This window comes from Marmota marmota, unplaced genomic scaffold, assembly GCF_001458135.2.
Source record: "Marmota marmota marmota unplaced genomic scaffold, marMar, whole genome shotgun sequence".
NCBI lineage: Eukaryota > Metazoa > Chordata > Mammalia > Rodentia > Sciuridae > Marmota > Marmota marmota.
This window is the reverse complement of record NW_025999891.1, coordinates 307856-313819: the sequence shown is the minus strand read 5'-3', so window position 1 is coordinate 313819 and position 5964 is coordinate 307856. Positions and strand designations below refer to the sequence as shown.

General features: G+C 34.4%; 1 non-coding gene across 1 annotated transcript; it reads right to left on the bottom strand.

Moving 5' to 3' along the window:
* Window positions 1–4014: 4014 nt before the first annotated feature.
* LOC125613744 lies at window positions 4015–4120 on the bottom strand. The gene has a single exon (XR_007344312.1). It is a non-coding gene; the product is annotated as a U6 spliceosomal RNA (small nuclear RNA).
* Between the last annotated feature and the right edge of the window lie 1844 nt (window positions 4121–5964).

Here is a 5964-nt window from a genome sequence, read left to right as displayed (position 1 = left end):
GTCTTGTTGCCATTGCACGCAGATGGGTTTCCACACTAGTGCTTTTCTATCGCATTAAAGTCCGTGCTTTTCTTTCAGGGTGCTGTCAACTTGTTTGTCGTTATAAACAGCTACAGTTCAGCCTCAGTTATCCCCCTTCGTCCACCATCGCCACGATACAGGATGCGAGGCAAAGCCCTGCACTTGAGTGATCCTTGACGTGGACCTCAAGGAGAGCATGTCCTATTGCATGCGGGTTAAACGCGTCCACTCCCCGCCCCACGAAAAAAGGCGTCGGCTGATATGGTCTCGGATCTGGGGAAGGGCCCTCCTTAAGACTGAGCCATACTATGCAGCCGCTTCTGCACAGTGGGATAGGACCTCTACTCTTGCCTGTATTGTTTTAAGAAAACAGAAAGGGGGAACTGTGGTGAGCCGCTTCTGCCGTTTATGCAAATTATGGTCGCCATTACAAGATGGCGCTGGCTCCGCTGTGGTCTGTGACAAACAACTCCTTATTTGGGAGAGTTGGCGCATGACTTTTCATCACCCTATGAGAAAGCTCCACGTGGCTGCTTTGCATTGGGGCTTGAGATGCTTTATTAAGGCTGGGAGGGGCATCCGAGGGGTGAGAAGAATCCGGGAGAGAGAAGAAGAACTATCAGAGGCCTGAATAAAACTGCTGAAAGAAGATTCTTGAGTTGCGTCTTTCTTGCGGGCAAGAAGTCGCGACACTAGAGATTTTGATATGTTGTATTGCTATTCTCATTTACCTCTAAGTATTTTTTTTTATTTCATCCCTGATTTCCTGTGCTATCCATTGATCATTCAATAGCATATCATGTAGTCTCTAGGTATTAGAGTAGCTTCTATTTTTTATTTTATTGTTTATTTCTAATTTCTTTCCATTATGATATGACAGAATGCAAGGTGTTATCTCTCCTTCTTCTTCTTTTTCTGCTAAGAGTTACCTAATATCATGGTCTATTTTAGAGAAGGATCTATGTGCTGCTGAGAAGAAAGTATATTCAGTCATTGATGGAAGAAATATTCATATATGTCTGTTAAGTCTAAATTATTAATTGTAGTTTTTTAGTTCTATAGCTTTTTTATTTGATTTTTATTTGGAGGATATATCCAGTGGTGAAAGAACTGTGTTAAAGTCACCCAGTATTATTGTATTGTGGTCTATTTGATTCTTGAAATTGAGAAGAATTTTTTTGATGTACATAAGTGCTCCATTGTTTGGGGCATAAATATTTATGATTGTTATGTCTTGTTGATGTATATTTCCTTAAACAGTATGAAATGTCTTCTTTGTCCCTGCTGATTAACGTTGGCTTGAAGTCCATTTTATCTGATATGTGCATAGAAACTCCTGCTTGTTATGAGATGACATGTTTTTTTTCCCCCTATACTTTTATCTTCATTCTGTGGATGTCTTTGCCTATGAGGTAAATCTCGTTTGTTGGGTCTTGTTTTCTAATCCAATCTGCCAGTCTATGTCTATGTCCTTTGATTGATGAGTTTAGGCCATTTTCATTCAATGTTATTATTGAGAAATGATTTTTTTAAATATTTCTTTTTTTAGTTGTAGTTGGAAACAATAACTATATTTTATTTATTTATATGTGGTGCTGAGGATTGAACCCAGAGCCTCGCATGTGCTAGGCGAGCACTCTACTGCTGAGCTACAACCCCAGCCTGAGAAATGATTTTTATTCCCTGTCATTTTGATTTATTTTTGGTTTTTAATTTGAAGTAGTTTCTCCTTTGGTTGACTATTCATCTAGTGTTGTTTCTTCTTTTGCTTTTTTTTCCCTTTTATTTTTCCTTTCTTTTCATGAAAATTTTTATTGAGTATGTTTTATAGAACAGACTTTCTAGTTGAGAATTCTTTTAATTTTTGTTTATCATTCAGTTTTTATTTCATTATAATTCTGAAGCTTCATTATACAAAATACATGTATGAAGATGTGAATTTAGTGTCAACATACCTTATATATAATCAGAGATGATAAATTATGGTATAATGGTACATTAAGAATTGTAATACAAAAATTAATCAATTAATTAATTTAAAAATATGAAACATAAATGGGAAATTATGAGCTAATATTTGAAGATAGCTTTGATTTTGTGAAAATTCAACTTATTTATATAAGCTAACTAGACTTACATGCTTGAACAGTTAGTTTTCCTGTTGATAAGCTCATTGCTGAAAAACAAAATGGGACAAAGAATGATAATTTGATATTCTCTTGGTTGGTCTCAATGACCAGGAATTATTAGAGGATATTGACAATATATGGATTCTAGATAGGAGATTAGCTATCTGATTTAGCAATATATGTGTGCATTTTTGTTGAGTTTTATAGGCAACCTCTAACTAAGTACATAATATATCAAGGAGTGTGTAAGAAAAAAATGGTGGATGATTAAAATTCACAAATAGTTTCTATTAATACAGAACTGTGGCTTTCCGGTAGTGCAGAGTAAAGTTCTTTTGTACTACACTTCAGATGACATGAACAAGCAAGTAAGTAGATGGGTCCCAGGCCTCAAATCTTACCTCAAGCAGACCAGGTTGACTTTTGTCCCTATTACTTAAAATGTCACATAAGCCTTTCTTTTAGGTTAAGGGTTTAGGCTGAAAAAAACTTTGAAAATTCCTACATAAAAATTATATTTAAAATACTTCTAAAACAATTCTTAAATGATCAAAATGCTTTATTTTTTAAAAAAGAATAAACTATTGTGTATTATTATCTAAAAAAATAATTTCTGAAGCTTAATTTTCCTGGGTATAGTATTCCTGGCTGGCATTTATTTTCTTTCAGAGCTTTTATATATTATTCCAAGACCTGATTGCTTTGGGGTTGTGGGTTGAGAAATCAGCTGAGATCTGGATTAGTTTTCCTCTAAGCATGACCTGTCATTTTTCTCTGGCAGCCTTTAACACTTTATCTTTATTTTGTATTTAGGTATTTTCATAATAATGTGCTTTGGTGTAGGTCTGTTATAGTTTTGCATATTTGGTGTCCTGTAAGCCTCCTATATTTGATGTTCTACTTCATTATTTAGGTTTGGGAAATTTTCTGATATTTTATTGAAAAGATTGTGCTTTGATTTCTATCTCTGAGCCTTTTTCTATTCCAATAAATTTTAAATTTGATCTTTTCATGTTATCCCATATTTCTGTTTATGATCTCTTAAAATCTTTTATGTCACCTTTATTTTCAGGATTGTAAATTTCATCTTCATTACCTGAAACTCTGTCTTCCAATTGGTCTAGTGTGATGGTAATGCTTTCCATTGAATTTTTATTTGGTTTATTGATTTCTTCATTTTGAAAATCTATGCTTGCTTGTTTTTCAGAATCTATTTATTGAAATGATCTTTTGCTTCCTGTATTTTTTCTCTGATTTCACTCCTTACATTGTCCTTTACTTCATGGATCAGTTTAAATATGTACATTCTTAACTCCTTATCTAACATTTCTTTCTCTGGGGTTTTGATGGATTCTATTGGTTTTTTGGGGGGATGATTTGTTCTCTTGGTTTTTCATGTTGTTTGTATATCTACTCATCTAACAGTATGGATCTGAAGCAATAGAGTTTCTATCCTGTGGACTTACAGTGTCGCTGAGGTTTCCAGTAATTAACAGTTTGGGGTGAAACAAATAACAATCAATGCAAAAAATAAACAGCATTAAACCAAATAGTTTCTGCTTTGATGTTTACAATGTTAATTGCCATAATAAACAGGAACAATGTAATTAGTTATTGCACAATAAAACAATAAGTTTGCAAAAGAGTTTATAATTTCAAATGGTGGACTGGGAGAGAAGAGGCAAGTTATAGGATGTGATGATTATGTGGGAGGAGGAGAGAAGATAGAACTAAAAAATTAGAGGAGGATTGAAAAAGAGAACAATAGAGATTTGCTGTTAGCAGAGGAAAAGAGAGAAAGAGAATCAAGGCAAACAGATAAATGAGGGAAAAATATATATATAAAGTGAAAATTTTAAAAATAAAAAACATGGAATGCTTCATGAATTTGCAAGACATCTTGGGCAGTGGCCATGCTAATCTTCTCTGTATCGTTCCAATTTTAGTGTATTTGCTGCCAAAGTGAGCACTGGAAGAAATTTTTGATATGGTATTTGGCACAGAGTTAACTGGCATTTTACCACCTCTAAACCAACACCATAACATTACCCTTATGGAGTATTCACTTCCAGTTTTAATATATGTATACATGTGTTTTACCACATCTTGTATCAGACTGTACATGGTAGATGTAAAATTCTTACATGCTCTAAGTCGTTTTGCTTGCTTCTAAAAAGCCAATACTTGGGGTATGTGAGTTGAAGTACAGGAAGTTGGGTTCATTCAAGGGCCATCCCTGTGAAGATGGAGGGGCTGTCATCCTCAAACATCCTCTTAGGGAACTCAGGTACTTGAAAGGGATTATGCCATATACCCTGTTTTGATCATTACAAAATAGGGAGGAAAGGAGGTGTGTGGGATGGTGCAGGAAGGCTACCTACTGAATGGGGTATTTGTCATCCAGGGGCTGTGTTTCTTTTATTTTCTTTCAGAATATCCCTGGGATAACAATTAACTTTCATCTCATAGGCCATCTCTAGGATTCTTTTGATAGACACATTAATCCTTGCATGTTAAACAGTATTCCATTTATAACTATAGAACAGAATTAAAAAGTCCTTGGCTCATACTTTGATATTATCTGAAGACCATCAACTGTCCCAGACTCTGAAAAACTAAAGGAAGATTACTGATGAGGTGATCTTGGGACCAGTATTTATATCTTTTTCCTGTAATAATTGAGTCCAACTATTAGCATATCATTCATTCAAAGGTGATTTTTTAAATAATTTCCAACACGTGGCAAAAGCAAAAACAAAAAATAACTTTACAAGGTGTGAATTGTAAAGTAGATCTAACCTCAAATAGAGTTAGTTAAGACACAGTTCTTGCCATTGTCCCTGTTACAAAATGTTGGAGATTGAAGCCTGGGGTGGTCTACCACTGAGTTACAGCCTCATATCTTATTTACATTTTATGTTGAGACAGGGTTTTGCTAAGTTGTCAGGATGGCCTCAAATTTTTGTCCTCCTGCCTCAGACTTCTAGGTTGCTGATGTTGTTACAGGTGCCACCATGCACAACCAATATTTTTGTATTTTATTGATAAGAATGACTTTTTCCCAGAAAAATGTTAATGCCAAAGAATAACACATTATTTAAAAAGAAATAGGAGTTAAAAGTGCCTTGAGATTTTTCCTGAAAACACCCATGCCAGAAGAAAATCTTACAACTCAACATTCTATACCCAGCCAGGTTATTTCTTATGTTTGCAAAATTAAATGAAAATACTGAAAATATTCTTAATAGCATTTTCTTGACATAGCTTTAAACAATGTATATTTTACCTCTCAATAATTTAACAAAGACCATGTATTTGAAGACTGGGAGAATTTGAAACTTCTAGTGAAAGGTGAAGAAGAGTGGCTAGTGCCAAAAGAAGATAAAGAATGTATTAACAGAATGAAAATGTCCATAAAAGAAAGGTCCAAAAACCTCTTGATGTGCCCCATCATGTAACCTGTCATTCAAGATGCCTTCAATGGAAAGGTGCAGAAGACTAAAGTTCACATTCCTGGCAGCAGCATGAGCTGTGCATTAGCTGCCTGCTTTAGAGAAAGACTGTTGTTGGAAATGCTATGTTCATCTTGATTTTTCTTTCATTTTCACCTGAGATGAAAGATGCATTATGCCATAGACCCTGTTTTGATCATTACAAAATGAATGGTAGCATCAAAACATCATACATTCCCCCATAAATATATTTAACAATCATGTGTCATTTAAAAACAAATCTAATAAATAAAGACAGTTACATTCCATAGGACATAAATGTAATCTTTGAAACCCAAGTACCTTGAAAACAAAAATTTTTT